Source organism: Passer domesticus, chromosome 13, assembly GCF_036417665.1.
Source record: "Passer domesticus isolate bPasDom1 chromosome 13, bPasDom1.hap1, whole genome shotgun sequence".
Lineage (NCBI taxonomy): Eukaryota > Metazoa > Chordata > Aves > Passeriformes > Passeridae > Passer > Passer domesticus.
In genome coordinates, this window is record NC_087486.1 from 7,595,576 (window position 1) to 7,618,161 (window position 22,586).

The window sequence follows — 22,586 nt, forward strand, 5'->3', positions numbered from 1 at the left end:
TCCAGCTTGTCCTGGGAGGTTGGTGTGGCACTTTTTGTGATTTCCAGTGACTTGAAATATCTGCCTGATTTTTACTGGTGTAAATGTTGCCTTCAAGTGTCACTCGCTATCAGCCTTCTCCCCGTGTTGTCTCCCCAGGTAATTAGCACAACAGAATTTCCCTAATTGCTGCAGATCAAGGGAGAGAGGGCTCTTCTGGCTTTGTAGTCCTGACAAATGGCAGATGTTTTCCAGGAGGCCAAATGGGATGCACCCAGCTCTGCTAATTCTGGCTCTTTGTTTTGTTCTCTCCATGATAGCAGCTCTGCTATTGCATCTTCAGGATCTGGGCCTGTAGGGCCCCATTTCTGAGTTCTTCAGGGTAATTTAACAGATACTAAAAAATGTAAAATATGAGCAAGTATCAATTTTTTTTCTTAAATTAGCAGTGATCTCTGCTTTTCTAAGTTGCTTTGCTTTTACTGACCTTAAATCCCTGAAGTATTCCTTACACTTAACTCAAGATATTCTTTTCTGCTTACTGAAGCCATGAAAACTGAGTATTTTTCTGTAATTTCTATGATATAGAGTGAGACAAAGAGCTTTATAGAATATTCAAGTTTTAAAATGACTTCTGAATCCCCCTTTGCCTTGGTTTTCCATACCCTGCCAGTCTCTTCACTTCAGCAGGGTTTGCTTTCTCCATCTGCCTTTGCCTGCAGGAGGCTGGGACATTGGAATTACGGATTAGTGTAAACAGGATTTTTTTTTTTTGTAATAAACTTACAAATGCAATCAGAATTTTCTCCTTCACAAAAATGCTGTGCCAGGATTTTAAAAAATGAGCCAGAAGCCAAGTGTTAAAGCATCTAAATAACAAAGAACAACTGGCTGGGAAGGACTTTTGGCAAATGGTGCCATTTAAATGCAGGCACTTTCTTTCTGTTTCACGTGTTTTCAAATTTTACTCCTTCAAAAATCCAATCTGCAGACCTTAGCAACTTTTGGAAAAATGCTCTTTGAGCATAGAAATGACTGCTGGCCACCTTCCATCAGCTCCTTCCTGGCGACCATTCCCCAGTCCCTTTTGGATATTTGTGGAAGGCCCCAAGGACATCTGGAGCTGTGTCTGCACACCACATGTGCAGGAGCTGCCAGCTCCTTCTCCCAGGAGCTACCTGGGATGGGCACTGACACCTTCCATCATCTCACTGTTGGGAATCAGCTGCCATGGGGTGATGGGTCCCCACCTCATCCTTGGGACCTCAAAGCTTTGGCTGCAGGATCGATGGAAACCTTTAGGTCAGGGGTTGTTTTCTTGAGTGGTTGCAAGAGACGGAAATAAATGGAGGACAGGGAGTTTTGCTTGGTTTGGCATCTCCTCCCAGCCTTGTGGGTGCCAGCCAGCAACAGGGAAAGGAGCCCAAAGACCCCTGGAAAGAGGAGAGACTTTCTGGTGGTCCTGTGGGTGGCTGTGTGCTCTGAGGGGGTTGCTGGAGTGGTGGCAGCAGCCAGGTGTGTCATGGGAGTGCCAGAGGGGCTCTGCTCACAATTTTGGCACTCTTCCACACCCCTGCTGAGGAGCTGGTGGTGGTGGTGCTGGGGGGACCACGAGGTGACAGCCAGGTGTGCAACAAAGGGGAGGTTTGAGTCTGGGAATTTGGGGGCTGCTCTCAAACTGAGTTTCCCCCATGTGGTGGCATGTGAGGGGGGGCACATCCTCTGTCCCACACCCATCCCAACAGCCCCGTCCCAGACCAGCTGCTGCGGCAGCCAGCAGTGACATTTAACGTCCTACCGAGGTGACTTCAAATGCTGGATGTGGTCAGGGCTTTCTGAGGCAGGAAATAGCACAGTATCAGTGTTATTCCCAGAGCTGACGGCGCCTCTGACACAGAGGCAGAGCACGAGCTGAAGGCAGTCTGGCCTCAAAACCACTGTCGCAGGGAAATGGGCCGGAGGCATCCTCAGGGAGGCTGAGGCAGGGTTTCTCCTGGTGGTGCTTGGTGCAGCCCCAGCATTTGAACACCAGGGTCTGGAGCAGCCCCCAGCAACATTTGCCTTAAGACCACTTCAGCAAAAAATAATTAAAACTGGTGACATCAATAGGAGAAGGCTTTGAAAATTTATTTTTTCTAAGTCTGCCAAAGTTATTTTGAGTGTAATGAAAACTACAAAAATAAACCTGATGACCATGTCCTCCGCAAGAGGCTCTGTGTAACTTTATCTTTGTCTCGACATATGAAGTCATTTACCCAGGCACAGATATTTTTTGCTGCCAACCCCTTCAGTGCTGCCTTTCCAGAGAGAGACTCTGGAGCAGGTTGGTTCATTGTTCATGGGCTGACTCACCTGGGAAGTTCCTGTTAGTTTCAAATTGTTTTCCTCCTCTTTCTTGTTCAAATGATGGATCAATGTCATGCAAGTGAGCAGTGACTTGGCTGTGCAGAGCTGATTATTGAAAATAGGCAGAGCTGGCATGGTACCTGCTGTACCTTCATCCTCTCATCAAGTCAGTAGTGCTGTCATCTCCTGCCCACCCTGGGTGTAACACTTCTCATCCCACCAGGCCTCAGGTTGAATTTTTCAGTCATGCAGTGTTGATAGAAGTAGGTTTAAGCACAGAAATCTTTTGGGACAGTGAGCTACCACTGATGTACTCCTGAAGCAAGAGCCACCGTATTTCTCTGGTACAAGAAGCTCCAGACTGACATTTCATGACTGGCATTGCACAGGAATCACCATCACCTGTGCCTGTAGTGGTGTAGGTGACAGCAATCAAAACCAAACTCGAGCAGAAGGGCTGTATAAAAGTTTTTAATCTGCTATTGCTGCACTGGGTGGGTGCCATTCATTCACCAACAGATACCATTAATTAACTTCCCTCTGGCCAGCCCAGACAAAGGCTGGACAAATAGCCCCATCTGCTTCTTCCCTTGGCTTCCCACTTGAGAAATCCCAGACTCTCTACAAAACTGGTGTCCTGATTTCCATGACCAGAAGCACTTCTCTTCCCTGGTGCTGTTGGCTTGCTCCTGTTTTGTTGCTCCAAGACATGGTCATTTGTTTGACTTTGTAGGCTGCAGGGGCAGTAGGTGCAGTGCCCTTTAAAGGATCCAAATATAACTCCATCACTCCTGACACTCCAGTAAAGGCTGGAGCAGTGAAGGGCTGAGTGGTACTTAGCTGCCAGCTGGGGTCAAAACACGAGCAAACCTATCAGTAATTTTTTTTTTTTTTTGTTATTTTGCAGATTTTTGGGTTAGACAGTCCCTTTCAGCACTTGTTAAATAGAGTTTTCTTTAAGGAAAGTGTTGTGAGATCCAGCCCCTGAACAGTGCTGTCTTTGCATTGCAAATGTGCTCGTGCTTTGACCACCACATTGTCATGGGAGGGAGGAAGGTGAGCTGGAGAGTGACACCCATAGTTGGCTGTAGCTGGGAGTCCTAACAGGATTTTAATCAAGTAATTATGTTGCAACAGTTGCTCACTGAGAAGTGTGGCTTGCCTGGATTACAGAGGCTGGGGTGTGAATCCAAATACCAGCCACAAGCGTGGATCACTTACCCTTCCACTGCCACCCAAGCCAACACAAGCCAAGCACTGATCATACCAGCTGTGAGCATACTTAAGACTCCAGGTGGTATTTCAGACAGAAAACAGAGAGAGATCACGAAATTTTTGTCTGTCATTGTCTGTTACCTTTATTGCAGTAGCTATCTGTCTAGATCAGCAGTAAAATTTTACTTATCAAGTCTGCTACACAGAGCACCTGGACCTTGCTCCAGGGGAGGGTGCTGTGACACCAGCAGGTTTGTCCCCACATGTGCTAAGGGAGAGGCAGTTCTGACACTGTGTGATGGGATACTCCTGCACCTCGTTTTTTATGAAGCCAAGCTGGCTGCAGAAAATCACTGAATAGCTATTTTGAAAGCAGCTTGAGGAGACAGATCCAGTTGCTGATCTTTTCTGCGTTGCACCTGTCCTGCCTTGATAAACTAGACTGTAAAAAGGCTGGATTTCTTTCTGCTTTTCTAAATCAGACCCAGGAGGCAGCAATTCTCGTCACTTCCCAGCATGAGCCCAGGGTAATCCCAGCCAGCATCCAGCCTGGGGGGAGCAATGGTCTCTGCAGGCTGTGCCTTCCCACCCAGCATGGACTGGTGGGGAAGAGCACTTGGGTTAGTGCAGCTTTACAGGACACACTCACGTGGTTAATGACCTAATTAAGCCTCCACCTGCTCTTTGTTGTCACCATCAGTCTGTTTTATCCTGTGGCAGAAGGGGTACTGGTGCCAGGATGCCCCAAACACGTGGCTTTGGCAGCCTGAGCAGCACAATGTGCTCCTTGGGTTTCATCCCTGCGGCAGATGGGGTGAGCTCATGGCCTTGTGTGGGAGTGAGGCACGGAGCTGCTGGAAATGCAGGAATGACAGATCCCCAAGGTCCCCCTGCCCCCCAGCATGTGCTTGTTTGCTTTTTAAAATGTGACCATGTGGGGCAAGAAGGAGAAAATCTGCATGTGGGGGAGGAATTGAGTGTAGCCAGAGGACTGACAGAAGAGGACTATGGAGAGCCCATCACTGCCTTGAATGCTGATTTGGTGTCAGGAATTCACTTTTTTCCCTACAAATTTGAGCTGGGGATGTGTTTGTGAAAGATCTCCCATTCATCTTGTATTCCATACAGGACCTTGGTTGGGGTGGGGATGTGGGGCAGTGCTGGTTGCAGCTGAAGCTGTTGTTCATGTTTCTGGCTCACTTTTACATTGGGTCCATTTATGTAATTACATCTTGAAGGCATTAAAAGAACTTGGCTTCTGCTGAATGGGGCTGCCCTGGATGGTTTATTTTTTCACAATGATTGCAATCATGGCAAGACATGAAGGCCAAGAAAAGCCAGTCTTTACCTGAGGCTGGTTGTATGACACAAATTCCTTTTTAACCCATTTGAGCAACCCAATGGCAAGAGCCACTGACTTTGGGACTTTGTTCACCTGAAGATTCCCTTCAGTGCAAGTTTGCTGGGACATTTACGTCAAGACAGCTCCAGTGAGGGACTTGGCTGCAGCCCACATGTCATGTTTCCTGTACATTGCAAGAAATCCCACTTTTCTCCCTTTGTTTCTGCCCGTCAGTGGCACAACTATGGATGTTGGCTGTACAAGCAGCAGAGAGAGGCCATGTGCTCCTGGGTGGACCTGTTAAATTCTGTGCACCACATAAAATGTTACCCCTCGTGCCAGGCTCTTGGGTGGCTTCCCAGCAAGGGTGACATGGTGGAGAAAGAAGTATTCACAAAGAAAAAAAAAAATTAAATAGGTTCTATGGTGTTCCCAACCATCTGTGTGTTTGTTGTCAGACTTCTAAAAAAATACTGGTAGAGATGAGATCTGTCAGTGCAGTACATCTGGAAATGTTTCTTTCTGGCTCAAGTTTGTCTGGGTTTTCTCCCCATTTTGTGCTGTTTCTGGGATGTCCCCATTTGTGCTATTCCAGCCCACTTGGTGCAGGAGGATCGAGCAGGTTTGTGCTGCTTCACTGCTCAGAGACATTGAAGAACTTGGAGGAGATGTTGAACAGATTTTTCTTTTTTTTTTCTTTTTCCCCAGCAGATCTGTCTGGAGGATGAGAACAGTTGGTATTGATATGATCTGCTTCATATTTTGGGAAGTCTTGGCAGTAACTACTACCAAATAATGATGCTTCTGGGGCCCTATTGTGCAAACATTTAAATATGTTCAACCGTGTTGCGCAGAAGCCCTGTCAAGAGACTAACACGCCATCCCAGAGGGACTCGAGGGCATGGCTGGTGGCAAAAATGGGCCTTGACAGGGAATTGGGAATGTATGTTCCCATTTCTTAAAAGAAATCCTGGCTTTTTGGCTGCTGACAGCGGCTGGTGGCATGGCTGAAGGCTGCTGGTGGTTTTTTGGAGGTGGATTGGATGGGAAGCACGCTGCTGCTGGAGGATGGGGTGCTGTTGGTGTGGGCAGTGCTGCTCATCTGTGCCACGGGTGAAGGGACTCCTTGTGTTCATTTGATTCTTTCCATTTTTCTCCTAAACTTTGCATCCTAAACCACAGCTTGTCCACCTCATTACTGGGGTGATCACTGTACGTAGGTTTGCCCCATCCCTCATCCTGGGCAAGCCATGTTGGGGGAAGGCAGTGATGCCCTGAACCTGGTCAGAAAGTTGCACATGCTTTTCTTTTCTGCTGCATTTTCTCTCTTTTTTTTGTTTTATTTTTTGAATCTATCCATTTTGTAGATCAGGACTGTATAAAAGTAGGTTTTTAAAATTCCAAAGATGTAATTAAATTCTCCAAGAAGTGCTGTTCAACTCCGCTTGGGAGCTTATGCAGACCAGTTGACTTTAAGGATAAAAGCTCTGTATTTGAGCTCCTCGAGGGTTGCTTTAATGTCAATTAAGCCAGACTTCAAGGAGCTCTGCTTCATTTTCAGAGTGACAAGGTTCCCAGTCTTTAAACCATTTCTTCACAGAGCTGTGAGGTCAGAGTGCATCGGTGCCTGGCAGCATCCCGGGACAGGGGGGCTGTGCTGGAGATGATCAGACACACGAGCTCTGCTCTGTGTGGAGCAGAAGCAGCAGCACAGCCACCCCCTGGTCTGCTTCCCTTTGCTTGTGGTGGCACAAAGACACATTCAGGCCCTTTGATAAAAGCCAGGCTTGGCTGCTTTTACAAACACAAACAAAACAAAACAGAAAAACAGTAGAGGAGAGGGGGGCTGGGTTTTGTTAGAGTGGGGACTTGGGATTTAGCAAGAAAAGAAAACCCAAACCTCTACTTCTTTCTGAATTAACAAGGGAGTCTCCATCTCTCCCACCCTGTCAGGTCAGTGGACATTTCCAGACCCCTCCCTGGGAACATTTCTTCCTCTTCAGCCCCATGATGGTGTTTATGAGAAAGAAGGAGTTTTATAGAAATACATCTCTCTCCCCCCCACCCTCCCTCTCTCTCTCTCTATATACCTTCCCATATAGAATCCCATAAATATTTATATTTAATGCTTGTTAAGTGGCAAAGCAAAATGCAGTCAAAACCAGCAAGTGACAAACACATTTCTTCTCCTTGGTAACTAAGTGCCCACCCTCTCTTACTGGGGTTTATTCTGGGCTTTGCTGGTTGCAGGTTTTAGCTCCTCTTTGCTCCAGACTGGCCCTGAGTGCCAGCTGAGTGCTGAGAGCTCATCCCCAGGGGATTCCACTGGGGGGAATGGGTGAAATTAGGGTGGCTTCATCCTGGTTTGGTTTAAAATGGTAATTATGTGTTGCTTGAAACCAACCATTTGTTGAACTGTTTCGCTTTTAAATTTATTTAATACCTCATTTTGGAAGTTTTTCTTGTTGTAGTTGGGGGTTCCTTACAGCTGTTCCACTGCTCTATATTCCATTACCACCCCGAATTCCAGCCCCTCCACAGAGTGAATTCACTGCTGGCAGGAATTCCCCTGTGCAGAACTGGTGATGTCAAACCTTGCACTGATGCCCTGAGGAGATTGGCCTTTGCCACCAAATGCTGAAAATGTTTCCTTTTTCCTGGGTATAAAACTGTGCAGTGAAGGCAGAGGGAACACACATATTGCAGTTGTGTCACTTAAGATGTGACAGCTCAGCTGAGAGGCCCCAGCACAGGGTGCCAAGAGCAGCTGTGGCTGCCCCATCCCTGGGAATGACCAAGGCCAGGTTGGACAGGGCTTGGAGCAACCTGGGGTAGTGGAAAGTGTCCCTGCCCATGGCTGAGGTTTGGAGTGAGATCAGTTTTAGGCTCCCTTCCAACCCAAACTGTTGTGTGGTTCTACAGAAACTCTTCATTGCTGGGTTCCCTCAGGGAGGTTGTTCATGGCACTGCAGTCCTGAGAGGCTGAAACCGTAACAATGAACCTGTACTGGCACATTCTACCCTCAGTCACATCCCCTGTGCCCCCAGGAATGACCCCAAAACTGGCTTTTGCCTCGCTGCTGAGGAGCCAGGAAGGATATCAGGAACATCTCTCCCTGTTCTGGGTACCTTAGGGAGGGGAACAGAAAAGGCAGAAGGGCTCTGTTTGCCGAGGGCAGCATTGCTTGTCAGGCTCCCTGTCTGGCAAGAACCAGAGCTGCCAGGTGTGACTGGGCACAGCTGCTGCTGCACCACTCAGCACAGCTGGGTCTGTGGGGGCTCCTCTCCTCCCACACAGCTGGCTCAGGGCTGCTCTGAGGCTCTTCACTGAGCCTTGTGGGGTGCCTTGGCAGCATGCATGGGGCTCCAGGCTGGGGGATGCAGCTCTGTGCTCTCTGTGGCTGAGGTGAGTCCTGTGCCCTTCCCTCTTTCTCAATTCTCTGCAAGGTGCAGCAAAGAGACAGTTTGGAAGCGTGTTTATTCTGCTGTGAGCTGGGACTGCTGGTCAGCCTGGCAGTGAGAGCCATGTGCAGGTGACTTGAAAACAACAGAATCCCCTTGTGAACTGCAGGGCAGGGATTAGGGGGTGCAGGAGTGAAGCAGACAAGCAGAGGTGTGTGTGTGGGAGACCTTGTGTCAGCTCTGCCTGGGAGTGGCTGCTGAAGCAGCCCGGTGCCCTCTCAAGAAGTCCTTTATGATTTTGTTGTTGTTGATGTGGGGCTGTAGCAGAACTCCCTGTGCAGTCTTTGTTGCAGGAGGTGCAGGGGAGCTTTTGCTGTGATCAGGGGCCCAAGTGTGTAATTTTGAAGTTGCTTTTAACTCAAATCAATGCAAACTTTTTGCCCTGGAACTGGATGTTTGCTTGACCATCCTGTGCCTGGTGAACTTGGGAAATGACTAAAAACTGTGCACCTTAAGGAGAAATCCTGTGCAGAAGGGCGAAGTGGCCCAGCTTCAAGATGTTAAATCACAGGAGGCTTTGAGGGGTCCTCACCTTTCTGGCTGTTATTTTTAGTGCTTTTCTTGCATAAAGAACTCTTTTACACACAGACTGTGCAGCTATCCCAGTGCAGTCGAGGCGTGGTGGGGAGCAGGGGCTGGCCCTGGTGAGACACCAGCGTGGGGTTGTGTGGGAATGGCAGGTGACATACTGGGATGTAATCCCAAAAAGGTGGCTCCTAGAGATGAAAAGATTCATCAGGCAGTGGGGGCAAGGTTAGTAATGACACTAATTGGCTTCTGTCTGTAGGAGTCTTTCCAGCTCAGTTCAGTGACTGCACTGTTGTCTTTAGTGCTTTTTTCCCTGTGGTGTTTGTTTGTTTTTTTATTTTTGTGGAATGCCTCTGTTGGAAGAGGGTGGAGGCAGACCTTTATGGATGAAGGAAACATTTTCTTGGCTAGGTGCTACAAAATGTAAAATGAGAGGAACCCCAAGATTCCTCCAAGCAAGCCCTGATTTGAAGAGGCATCTCAGTCTGCTCTGGGCAGTGACTGCTGATGGTTCTGCTGCTCAGCCACACTCAGAAGCAGGAGCTGGTGGCTCTTGGTGGAGCTGGGGGATGCTGAGGTCGCTGCTGATGGGCCCCAGCTTTTGTGGGGTTGGTGCCAAATTCTGCTTTTAGATCTCAGTGCTTGGTAGAATTTAGCAATAGCCTGGCTTAATGTGAAATGGGGCCCTGGGTCTGAGCCATTCATCTCTCCTGCTTGGGGCTCTGCCCTTGCCAAGGAGCCACCAGCAGCCTGAGGAGAGGGGGCAGCTGAGTTACAACTTTCAGCTGGGGCGTGGAGAAGAATCCCTCTCATCAAGGCCACTGACTGAGGCTGCTTTCTCTCTTAGGACATCCCTGATAACACCTGGGATGCTGAATAATAATGCCTGTTACAGGCAATTTGTCCTTATCTGATAGCCTGAAGTGGGGAAGCTGGAAGGAGGAAGATGAAGGGACAGAGGCTTAGCCCAGGACCAGAGGGTTTGATTTCCCTCTCTCAACTGCCAGCATTTTGATGGGGAGCCAGGAATGCTGTGGGCTGTGAAATGCTTTTGTTTCACTTCATCGGGTTTGTGCAGCCAAGCCCTAATCGAGGCTGTCATTTCCAGCGAGGGGAAATGGGAGGTCTGTGTTTGGAACACCTCTGTGGGACTGTAGCAGGGGAAGGGTCCTGCCTGGCAGTTTTAGGAGCTAAACTTTACTTGATGTTTGAGGAAGTTGTTGTTGTTGTGTGGTTCTGGTTTTTTTGGGTTTTTTTTTGTTTGTTTGTTTGGCTTTGTTTTCCTTCTTAAAAAGTTTTTTTAAGCAACACTGAATTGCTGTTTAGAGTCTAAGTGGTATAAAATGGACTGAGCTGAAGCTTTCCCGTGCCAAGCATCACACACAGCTCTGATCAGCTGGACAGCTGCAGCCACAACTTGGTCCTCTCAGCTCAGCCAGGTAAAAACACATCAGTGATCAACATGATCCCTGTCTGCATCTTTCTTAGGGACCTGCCTAGAATATCAACATCACTAATGTGTTATCATTTAAGTCTCTAATTTCTGTTCACATGCAACTCTTCAGCTCTCATCTGTGAATAATTCATCTGAAATTCAGAATAACAAAGTGACTTTATTTGTTTGCAGATATTCTTGGAGGAGCCCTCCTTGGTTTACTTGTCTTCCTTACCAGTTTATGTATCTTGACATGTCATTTCCTTCGTGGTCTTCCCCCCCTCCCAAAATGATTTGCATATGAATAATTAAAAACAAAAGTAGGCAGATCCCCATCATAAATGTCTTTCACATTGGGTGAGACACGATTCTTGGGGAAAGATGACTACTTCAGGCTGTGATTGAAACATCACAAACAACATACCTGTGCATGAAAGGAAACCTGCTCCTCTCAGCTCCTGCCTTGCTTCCATCTCATCCTCTCTTGCTCAATGCTCTGCTGCCCTTTCTTGAATCCTCTCTCAAAAAAAGCAGGAGGGAACCATAATATTAAATTAGCCAGGAATACATATTTTTGTAGCAGGTTACTTGAGGGCATTTATTTAGTCATCAAGCCCATCCTCCTCCCACAGCCTTCAGTGCAGCCCCTGCTTGCTGAGCCCTTACCCTACACTGCTGAGTGAATCCCTGGTCTCTCTGCTGGATGCAACAAGAAAGTTGTAATTTTAAGGTAGCTCTTAAAGGAAATATAACTTTAAATCCTTGGGTTGCAGTCAGTCCCAGTTCTAGTTTTTGTTGGTCAGTATTATTTTGGTTAATGTTAACAGATTTCTTTTCTCTTTATTATGATTGAAAGGTTTTTATTAGGACATAGAGATTTTTATTAGGCTCACGTATGCATTGATTTGCCCAATGTTCCAAACAGATCATCCAGAAGATGATCATATTTCCTGCAGGTGGTTTAACTGTAGATTCTGTAGTGTTGTGGTACCACTCCTGAAATAGATTGACCTTTCAGTTTCAGTTCTGCTCAATTCTGCCAAAATTATTTCCTCCTTACTCTGGTTCACATTATCGAATTGCAAAGCCATTAGTTCTAGCTCTTGGTAAGGATGCTGCTGTCCAAATCTGGCCTTCACTAAGGCTGAGTGAAACTCGTGATTATTTACTCAGCCTGAGGCAAAGTACTGGGAAAATGAGATACAGGATGGGATTGAACAAGTCCCATCAGTTAGAAATTAGTGTATTTTTTAAATTATTTTGATTTTATTTGAACTACAGCAACGTGTGCTGGAGAGCTTGGGATGTGGTGCCCACAGAGACAAAGACAAGGCAGCCTGTGAATCCTCTTCAAGGAGCTGCAGTGGTGCTGGCTGTCACTGGTTGTCCTTTTGGGGGACTGGAGTGCATCTGCTGTGTCCCTGTCCAGTGTGGGGACAGCAATGATTTGCTTTTCAAGAGGAAATAAATTGATTTCATTTGGTAGAAATTGAGGTGTGTGAAATAGATGTTTCTTTTGGTTTTTCCTCCTAGAGTGACTGGATAAAAATTTTACTTGAAAGTGTAGAAATTTTATTTCAAACATTGAAATAAGGAAACTTGGGCTTGAGTTCATCACTCCCCTACTCTTGCTTCCTACAAACACAGCCAAAATGAACCAGTGGTCCTGCAGGAACCCAGCCTGCTCTGGGCTCTTCTGGCCTGGCAGGTCACTGAGTCCCAGCACTGGAGCAGAGGTGCTGCTGCTGTGACCTAGCATTGCTCCTCCTCTGGAGCTCATGGAAGAGCCTGTGGAAACCACGAGCCTGCTGGGACCTAAGGTGTCCCTGAGACTGACTGATTGATTTATTTATTTTAAAAACCCAAATATACTGCCCACAAAACAGCCCCAGTCCCACCCTTGAGCATTCACTTTTTTTGGCTCTGAATGCATGATCCTGATGCTGTCAGCATCCTGCTGCAAGGCTGCAGTGCAGGGCTGCAAAATGAGGGTGGGCACCTGCTGCACTGAACAGCTGAACTTGTTTTTGTGGCAATAACTGATCTAAAATTGTTAATTTTTAACAATTTATTTTTAATGGTTTTTTGTTAATTTTTAATTTTATTACTGAGATTTCAAGAAACACAGTCCCTGGGACCCAAGTGTGAGTGACACAAATAACTTCTCCAGCTGATGTCAGACCCTCAGACACCAGACTTCCTGCAGGTATTCACCTCCTGAATCCAGATTTCTCACCGAGCAAAGCCAAAGCTGTGTGCTGGTAGCAGGTTGGGTGGCATTGTGTGTCATGCTGGGGGATGCTCGAGGTAGAGGAAGAAATCTGGGGTGGGAAGGGGGCAAAGTGGCTAAAAGAGTTTAAAAACTGGCCAGATCCTGGTAATAGTTGTAACAGTACATGAAATATCGGCTCATGCTGAACGAGGAGATAGGCTTGGCATAATTCAGCAAAAAAATTACTCTTAAAAATGTGAGGCTTTTCTTTAGATTTACCCTTAATACCCTAAATAATCTCCAGCTTTGACATTTTAATTGTACAGCACAGATGTGAAAACTTTCCACCAGGTCCTGGCAGAAATCCCAGCAAACTTCTTCAACCAGAAAAGTTAAAAAGGGGGAAAAATTGTTTCTTGCACTTGTAAACCCTATTGTTTCAGGATTTATGAGGTAATATTGACCTCTCCAGGCTTTATAAAAATCAGGATAAAAATATTGCAAGTGGTGGTGTGAAGGAGATGTGATGGAGGCACTTTGTGAGCATGGAGTAGTGTATTTGGTGCTGAGGAGCTAGGAAGCTTTTGACATTTGTTTGGTTTTTGTAAGATCACAGGGAGGCAGAGATCCAGTCGTTGGTGCTCAATACTGGCCTAGATGTTATGGGTTTAGCACTGCTGCTTTGAATTTTATTCAGTGGTACTTTCTTGCAGGGGACAGACTTTTCCCATCTGTTTAGCAAGTAATCCTGGACCTGATTCCTTTTGTATCCACTCTGCTGCCAGGAAAGATAGGAAATATGCATAAAATCTACAGAATATGCATAAAATCAATTATGTAGGGTTTGGGGATTCTTTTGAGTCTGTCTGTTGTAATGAACAAGCTCCTTGAGAGGGGCCAGGACAGCCCCAGAGCTCTCCTCCTTGTGTCTGGAGCATGTCTGGGGAGCTGGAGGTTGCTCCTGCAGCTGCTTCTTCCCTTGAAGCAGTGTCCTGACCCCATGTGTGCATGGTGGGGCCTTCCCTTGCCAGAGGCCTCTGCTTTGGGAGATGAAAATGGAGTTCTGATGCCATTCATGGGTCAGTTTTGGCAGTTTCTGTGCTGGATGCTTTTGGCATTGAAGGCTTTGGGGCAGTGGCTGCTGTCCCTGGTGGGATGGAGGGGCAGAGGTTCCCATGTGGGGAACCAAGCAGTGGCTGCTCTGTGACACCTCTGGGGTCAGTGGCACGGCTGTGCTGCTGTTCCTGTCTGGGGAACCAAGCAGTGGCTGCTCTGTGACACCTCTGGGGTCAGTGGCAGGGCTGTGCTGCTGGAGGAGGCGGCTCTGCCAGCCCAGCATCCATGACCTGCATCTCCCAGCCTTCTCTGCTCCTGGGGGCTCAGCCCTGTCCTTAGCAGCTCTTGCAGCCAGCCCTGGGTGCTGGCTAAGAGCAGAGCCTGTCCCCATCCCCAGAGCTCATTCGTACAGCTCAGCTGTGATCACAGCAGTGGGGATGGCCTTCCCTGTCTCTTGGGGGGACCTTGTGCTGGGCTGAGCCAAGCAAGGCTTTGCCTGCAGTGTCAGGCCTTTGAAGTGCTGGGTCAAATCAGTTCAGCAGCTCCTGGGGGAATCAGAGGCGTCCACAGGCTGAGCCTTTGCTGCCCAAGTGTCTCCCCCGTCCCAGTGGAAACCATTACAGAGAGACAGAGAACATGGAACCCTTGCAGCTGGGCTCAAAGAGGATCCAGGCCTCACCCAGACATCTTCCCCTTATCACACAGAGCTTGAACTGATGAATTAATTGAGTCTGCAGAAGAGGGATGGGCGAGCACAGAGGGGCTGTAAATTAAATTCCCATGTGGGATGTGAATGCTGGAATGAGCTGGCAGGGAGGATTGGTGCACACATGGCCACTGCTGTAGGTGAGGGGGTCTGGAGCTTGTGAGGGCTCGTTTATTGAAGCAAAGAAACATTGCTGGGAGTCCAGTGCTGCTGCAGCAGGGACAGAGAGCAGGGATGATCTGGAGTTGTCAGATCTCCATGGCCAGCCCAGCTGTGATGGCTCTCCACTGTTGTTCTGGAGCTCATCATACCCCTTGGGCCAGCAGCACTATTTATGGAGGCAGAAGCACCAGCAGTGCCCTTTGGCTTCTCTGTCTCTGCTCTATACCATGTGGTTTGCCTTTGATGCCAGTAAAGAATTTTTCTAAAATTTGGTGGGTTTTTTGTGGCTGCTGGGCTCTTCCACAAAGGTCCAACATCTGAAATTACAGCAAGGCGTCTCTGGAGCTTTGCTGATGTCTCAGAATTTCATTAGCTTGGAATTGCTGTTAGTGCACTAATTGTATTTCCCCCCAGCCTTTATTTTTATTTTCTTTTTGCCTGCAGAAAAACGTATGGTTTTTACAAACACTGTTTGTTATTTAGCTCTGGCTTCACAAAATGCCTGTGAAGATTGGTCTCCATGAGAATCAATTGCAGATAATTTTCATTGCAAACAAGACCCTGCAGTACATACATGTGCAGCTGGGTTGGCTTCTCCTTGGAGCATATGTAATGGTTTCTAGATGGAAAGGAAAGTCTGAGATGAAATAGATCATGACATGACATTTTGAAAGTTTATGAAACAATAAAACACAATAATCATGGTTAAAATTTGATAAATGTGTGGTGGTGTTTTTCTAGCACAGAATACAGTTCTGCAATAAACTCTAATTAATACAGTCTGTGGTAAACAGATTAATTCCTGTTAAAATCAAACTTTCCATGCCCTGAACTGAGACAAGTATGCATTTTAGCAGCCAGTGTCTAAACTGGGGAGTAAAAATATTTCTGTTCTTTTTTTTTTTTAATTGTTGTTATATTCATTGTATGCCTTGAGAATGGCAAAAAAAAAAAAAAAGGCAGCTCTGAAACTGCCCTGGGTGACATCAGACCCTGGCTGTGTGTGCACAAACCCATCCCCTTGCTGTGAAACCCTTACAGCTTCATGTCTGCCTGTGCTGGATTGTGCGGGTTTATCTTCTCAGGGAAGGGGGGATTCGTTCACCTCTTTGGATTCCCCAGAGGGCACAATTTCCCTTTTTCCCTGGGCTGAAGTGAAGGGGCACAAACGTCCTCAGAAAGCAACACCTTGTGTGGGGAGGTGCTGGGACAATTTGAGCTGAGTTCAATGTTGGCTTCAGCTGCAAAGGCACATGCTTGCCTTAGTTAGAATTAATTAACTTGGTGAGTCATCCCCTGGTAAATCAGGATTTGGGAATCTGAAATGCTCTGAGTGTCAGTGTGTGGTGGTTCCTGCATGAGGGAAACTGTGCTTTGGGAGCAGGAGAACATTTGCCTTCCCAGGTCTGAATTTCCAAGGCTACTTTTGAATCAATATCATGATTCCTGGATGACTAAATCCAAAATTGTTGTTGTATCAAGCTTTTAATTCCTTGAAGAGTGGAAGATGGCACAAGTTTTTGCATTTTAATAAAACAAATTTCATCCTTACTGCAGAGGACCTGCACTGAAAATGCACCTTTCACCTCTATCCCACTGTGGTTTTCCTAATGTGTTTCTGAAATAGACCTGACTGCCAAGGAAAACATCAACTATTACACTTGCTGGGAGGAGAGGATTAAATTCTGCTTCCTGTTGGCTGGATTTCACACAGGTAGTTTAGGCCTAATAAAATTCCATTCTGGTTTTTACAAAAAGGAGATTTTTGTATTGGCACTGAGCTGTGGCTTGGGGAGTGTGTACTTTGGCTCTGATAGTGTGGGTTCTGTTTCACTGGAGTAGGGATGCCCAAGCTCCAACACCACCAGCACAAGAAACCTCTCAAAGCCTCTTGTGCAGCTCCTGCTCTGGTCTCCAGAGAGGATGTTCTGCTGAGAAATTCAGAGAAGTGTTGGTATTTAAAAAAAAAAAAAAAAAATAAAATCACTGAAGTGAATGAAAACTTGACAGAATTAGGGTGTATTTATCTGAGTTTTATGCCCCCACAGTTTTCTTTTAATTATTGAAAGCAGCAATAACAAACTGTGGTGCATCTTCCATGTGGCAGCAGTGCCCGGAATATAACTCTTGGGAAAAAACCAGACCAGACAGTAGAGCTGGGCACAATGGGGTCTTTCCCCACTTCAGCAAGTTCAGTGGAGTTGAATAAACCCCCAAAGGCCTGGCTGGGGGCTGTGGCACAGCAGCAGTGGCTGCTCACTCACAGCCAGGAGCCCTGCAGCCCCAGGGGCAGCCTGCCATGGACAGCCACAGGCAGCCCCTGCTGGGAGCAGGGATTGGAAATAACGATTTAAATGAATGTTCCTGTGAAGTTCAGCTCACTGAGCTGGCTCTGGGCTCTCTCTGCTCCCCAGGCTTAATAATTAAGTTGTCCCAAGAGCATGGGATTGCTGCAGGGGAATTCCGGGTAGCTGTGGGGTTAAAGAGGAGGGTGTGAATCTTTACATGCAAAAACATCTTTGTTTGTTAATGTAGGATATGTGACTCAAAGCCTGATAACGTGCCACTGGAGGTTTTCTAAGTGAATATATCAGTGATTTGTTTACTGAACTAATTGAGTTTATCATGCCAACAGTGTTTATGGCTGTCCCTGGGATCTTTCTGGCAGACATATTAATGTGTTTTCACATACCTAAAATTTGTAAAACCAATTGTTTATTGTGCCAGACTGAGTTTTCACACTGATATTTGTAGACACCATGAGCATTTCTGCTGTAAATACCTTCTCTGTTACAGTCCTTCTGAGCCTGGACTGATTTCTCTGCCTTTAAAATGCAGTTACCTCCTCTCACGATTCTTTGCATAGAATTGCCTTTGAATGGGGTGTGTATGATGTGCGATGCACATATGTGAGCACATATGTGTGTGTAGTCATATTAAAAAAATAAGAAATATGTGCTTTTCCCTCTCGAGAGGGTGCTGCTTGAGTTGGGATATTTCAAAAACAGGAAAGAACCCACACCTGGGAAGGTGCATAAGAACTGTGCTTCAATAGTTAGATAAACTCAGCAAGAAGGTCCTGCTTCTATCCTGCCCTCTTCTCTTTTGTGTAATACCCTGGAAATGCAACGGGTAGGCATCCACATTTGCTGTGTCTCACTGTGAAATAGCCCCAAATATTTCAGACTGGGCTGTTTTAGAAGCTGGTATATATTGGATTTGTAACTGGGGGAAGAGACCAAATGGTCTCAAATATCTGTGTAATCAAGTCCCAAGCCCTGGGTGAGCTGTGTGCATGCTGGGCTTTGGGAGGGCACTGTGAAGTCTGAGCAGGAGGAGTTTGCTGAGTTAGGATCTCTGGGCATGTGGCAATCTCCTGAAGCACTGAGGCTGAAGGAAAATGCAGTCACCTGGCCTGTAATGGGGACTGCAGAGCTGAGCCAAGATGTGTAAGCCTCAGACTGTTCATGAGCAGTTATCCCCAGGAAGCAACAGGTACTGGGAAATCCAGTGACTGAATAATTCCTCTGCTTAGGATGGTTTCCAGCTTTCTCTTTCCTCTGAGCACCAGAAGGCCTTCAACTAATTCTGACCTGGGTTAAATGAGTGCTTTAATTAACGTGTGTGTCTGTTGCTTAGCCATGAGGAAAATCAGGTTGAAAAAGGTTTGGGGTTATTTGGAAAGCTCTAAATGGCCTGAATAGTTTCAGCCTGAAAACATCCCTGTTCACATTATTGCAGCTATTTCCCCAGCCCCCTGCTCCTTTCCATGCACATGTGCAGAACTAGAGAGTGACTTTGGAAATTAAGTGGGTGACCATGCAGGCTTTTACCTATTGGGACAAAAGCCAGCCCTGAATTTCTTGTGATGGAAGGGATGTGGGGTGTTACCCCAGGGTCAGACGAGCATCTCTGTGTCCCAGCAGCACACATGTGAGCACTGGGGACTCCGGGGTGGGGCTGGAAACCGGCCCAGCACGGCACAGCTCCTGTCACGGGTTAACACCTCGCTCCCAGAGCCCCTTTGGGAGCTCTCACACCTTCAGCTGCAAAGCAGGTGGAGATGTTTTAAGTGCACGAAAGCGCCTTTGATCACCGGGAGGATTTCCCTGTGGTGAATGCTCCTCCCGTTCCTCAGGGGTCAGGAGGATTTTCCTCAAATCTGGAAAGCAAGAGACTTATCTGGACTTCAAAACCCTCCTCCTCCCTGGTGGGTTGGAAAAGGAGCCGGGGAAGTCTCAGCATCACACGTATGCCCTGAACTTGCCCACCTGAACTGAAATTTTCCGAGTGTGAAGTGATGGCTCTCCTTGAGGGACTTTGTCCTCATTGCATTGATGGCACCAGCATAATTCTCCAACCAGAGTCCTTTGCCTCCCTATATTTCTGTAATTAAAAGATGAATAACACAATTGTTTTATGCATGAAAAGGGACTACTCCTTTTGAATAATTTTTACTGAAGAGCAGATTGTTTAAGTAACTGTTTATGGTGATTAGTTGTGAGTTTTCAGACTGAATCAATAGCAGATGTTACTTTCAAATGACCTTTATGAAATGTGGATGTGTTTTCATGCTAAGTTGACTCTTCAAGGTACCCTTGAAGAAAATCAGATGTCTTAAAAACCCCTAACCTGTGCTGTGCCAGAATGCCATGCACTTAGGAAATAAATGACAGACAGCTCTGCCGGCCAGAGCACCTTGGAATCTGCATAAGTGATTTTATGCTCTTGCAGCCAACAAACATCAGGATGTGGTTTTCTTACAGGTTTCCATGCTAATTGAGTTATACATGGAAAAACCAACATGATAAAAAATCAGCTTTTTTGGTTTTAAACCTCTGGCTAGGCTTGGTTTTTGGCATTATTTTTTCATGCAGTTATCTCTGTGGTTCCTTTTAGAAGCTGCTAATTTAGAAAGTAGGAAGACTTTATTTCTAATATGTGTAGTTGGCTGCTTATTAACAGGTTTATAGCTTTTTTAGCAGTGCAATTAGCAGGCATCTATGTGAATGGAAAGATCAGATCTTTATATAGATTAACATCTAAAAATCAGTTCTCAGTCAAAAGTATTTGATTTTGATCTGTGTGGTTATTCTTCAAGGTTTTTTTAATGACCCTGATAAGTGATGCCGATTTGGCTGCTCTGAAACCCGGTGTCATCATCATTACACCAGAAATAAAGTGATGCTTGAGTTGGGTTAGCCTGCCTTGCAAAAACATGTTTGAACGTGGATAATCAGTGAATACACATCTCAAATTTCTCCCACTGGCTGTGGGAATACCTTGAGCGTTGGGGCCTGGGGTAAGACAAAGCACTTTGGGAGTCTTTGTTTTACTTGCAAGCAGTGGATACCACACTAAAATCTTGATTTAGGGGTGAGATCTCTCAGTATGCTGCACTCAATCAGCAGTTACCTGAGTTTCTGGCAGGCTGCAGTGACTTTTATCTCTGTGTCCCACCTCCACCCCCACCTGAGTTGTCTTAAACCAGAGAAGAAATTACATTTTCAAATAGATAGTGATTTTTCTGTATCAGTTGTTGGGCCTTGTTTTGACTAGATTGCAAGATTTACTTCCAGTTTCAGCTAACTATTAATATCTTTTGAGTAATATAAAAATTTTGGTTGTATCTTTGTTTCTGGCTTTTTTTCCTCCTGTCTCTAATGTTGTTGAACAAAAAACATATAATAATCTTTAGCAGGGGAAGATGTTTCCTGACCAGTACCTGTTTCTTGGTAGGAAAATATCCAGGTAAGCTGTAAAACATGGATGAAATCACAGGTCCCCTTCCTCTGGAATGACCCTCTTTTATGATGAGCACAGAACATATTTGCAGTATGGCACCAACTGGCTCCCATTGCAGAGCACATCCATGCCTCTGCCTGGTTCACTTCCAGTGAGAAATTTTCCAGACACGTTTTTTCCTTGGCTGTGTGATGCATTAACATGGAAGTGCTCAGCAAAACATGTCCATGGTATTTGAGGTTAGAGAGCTTGGGGGATATCCCAAGATCGCTCATGGATCACTTAAATCTCAGCTGTGGAGGGGTAGTGGGAAGGAATAAAGGGAAAATACAAATAAGTCCCATACAATGATTTTTCTGCAGACTTCCTGGCCTTGGTTTGATGGGCTGGGCTGCTGTGTCTGAATGCAGAAATACAGAAGCACTCAGAGCTCACCGGGATGTTTCTGAACCTGAAGAAAAAGACAATAGAGTAATTTTAACTGTTGCTGAAGCTTTCTGTGAGATCACTAATTGAAGTGAATCATCTTGGAGCTCTGGCATTTTTCTGTAGAGTGTGGGTGTGTGTTTCAGGAGAGGCAAGGTATGCATTGTTATTTCTTTGCTAGCAGTTCTTGCACATCTAGTGATATGTATAGCGCACCCAGAAACCTCAATTGAGGACCATATTTATTACCCATAGCCTGGAAATGAAGTGCCCTGAGCGCTTGTAACTCACCTGGCTGTTACTGAGGCAGATTAGAAAGAAAAAAAGTGTGAGTAATAGTTCCTGGCATTTTTAGTTGTGTGACATAGCAATACAGAAAGCACTTGACAAATTAATTTCTGCCATAAAGGGCAGAAGAGGATAATGAGATCTGTCAGAGACACGTGTGGGTGTTTCACTCCTGTCTGTCCTGAGCATGCACATTTTAGTTCAGTCTCATTGTGTGGAAGAACAAGATGTTTAACTGTTCTTGTTCTCTGACAGTCTGGCCCATCCTCTGGGGCTGGGGTGGAGGGCAGGGAAGGAAATCCATCTGGGTCTCATTTGGAAGGTGTGTGCTGCAGTGCTGGGCTGCCTCCCCCAGCACAGCCTGCTGGGCACCTCCTGCTGCCCTGGCCTTTCTCCTTTCTCCAGGCTGCCTTCTCCTTTGTGTCTCACTCTGTACATCAAATTTGTAATGCTAAAATCCATTTCCAAAAGCTCAGTTTTAGCCAAATGTCGAGAAAGAAATAATGATGCTACAAGTGGGACTAAGTGAAAAATGGGTTTTTAAAGCACAGTGAATTCTGGTGTTGTTTCAGTCTCAGTCCCTCTCTGCTCTAGTTGTGAGAAATTGTGAACCATGGAGGAAGTTGTGCTGTTGTGATTGCAAGACATAGAAATCAATTAGATGCACAAAATACATGCTTTTGGCTCTGTCTCTTACACTTTCATATCCTATTTTATATGTATTTTGGAAAAAAAAATTTTGCCTCACATTTTTCTTTGAGAAAACATAATAGTATGAATTTCACACATACTGGGGGTGTCTTGCTGAACCCTGCCCAGAGATGTAAGACCTACTTCTCATAATTTAAAGTGAAAGCAGGTGTATTTGAGTAATTTGAATTTTTTAAAGAAATATTTTTTAAGAATACGTGAACTGAGTTAAGTTCATGGAGCTGGAAGATGGAAAATTTGAAATTTTTTTCAAATTTTCATTTTTATTTTTTCCTGGGGTCATGTACTGTTAGCAGGGTTTTCCCACCCTGTAGAAAGGACCTAACTTGGCTTCTCAGTCTTGGGGTGATCCTGGGGGATTGGGACCTGAATCACTTTTTTCTTGATATCTATAACTCTGAGTCAAAACCCCCAGCTAAGGTTCAAGTATCTCCTCTTCATACACTTCTAAAGCCTTGCTGATATTAACAGCTCAGTAGGTTTTTCATAATCAAGACATACTGGGGTAGAAATAATCCCATTCTGGCTTGGCAAAGTCAATATTTAGAATAAGTTCTCGCAAATGAGCCACACGAGGCCATCCTGGATGAGATTGAAGCAGTGTGAGCTGCTGTGGCAACAGCTGCACCATCCAGATTGTCACACTTGGGCAGAGCGATGAGCATCCCCAAAGTGCTGTAAAATATTCTTTTATTGGTTTGGTTAAAGCCCTGGTAGTTGTAATTAGGGTGACAAAAAACACTTCAAAAGTGAACAATCACTTTATGGCAATAAAATCTTGGAGCAGGCCTGCCTCTCCTCAAGGGCACAGGCTGCACGCTGGCTGCAGGGCAGGCGCCTTGGAAGAGCCTGACATGAGTCTGGTGAGAAAACTGCAGAATGCTTTGTCAGCCCAGGAAAAATCTTGGTTTACTCTTTGCCCTGCTGTCGTTTCTTCCTAAGAGAACTTTGGATTGTAGCAGCATCGGTGGGA

At 45.9% G+C, this 22,586-nt stretch overlaps 1 protein-coding gene and 1 long non-coding RNA gene across 2 annotated transcripts in view; both read left to right on the forward strand.

Annotated features, from left to right (window-relative positions):
• Positions 1 to 22,586, forward strand: part of COL23A1 (collagen type XXIII alpha 1 chain) — a 173,989-nt gene that overhangs the window by 8,369 nt on the left and 143,034 nt on the right. The window lies entirely within an intron of this gene.
• Positions 8,229 to 11,791, forward strand: LOC135280246 (uncharacterized). Its single transcript, XR_010347266.1, has 3 exons — positions 8,229 to 8,288; positions 10,199 to 10,311; positions 11,589 to 11,791. It is a non-coding gene; the product is annotated as an uncharacterized LOC135280246 (long non-coding RNA).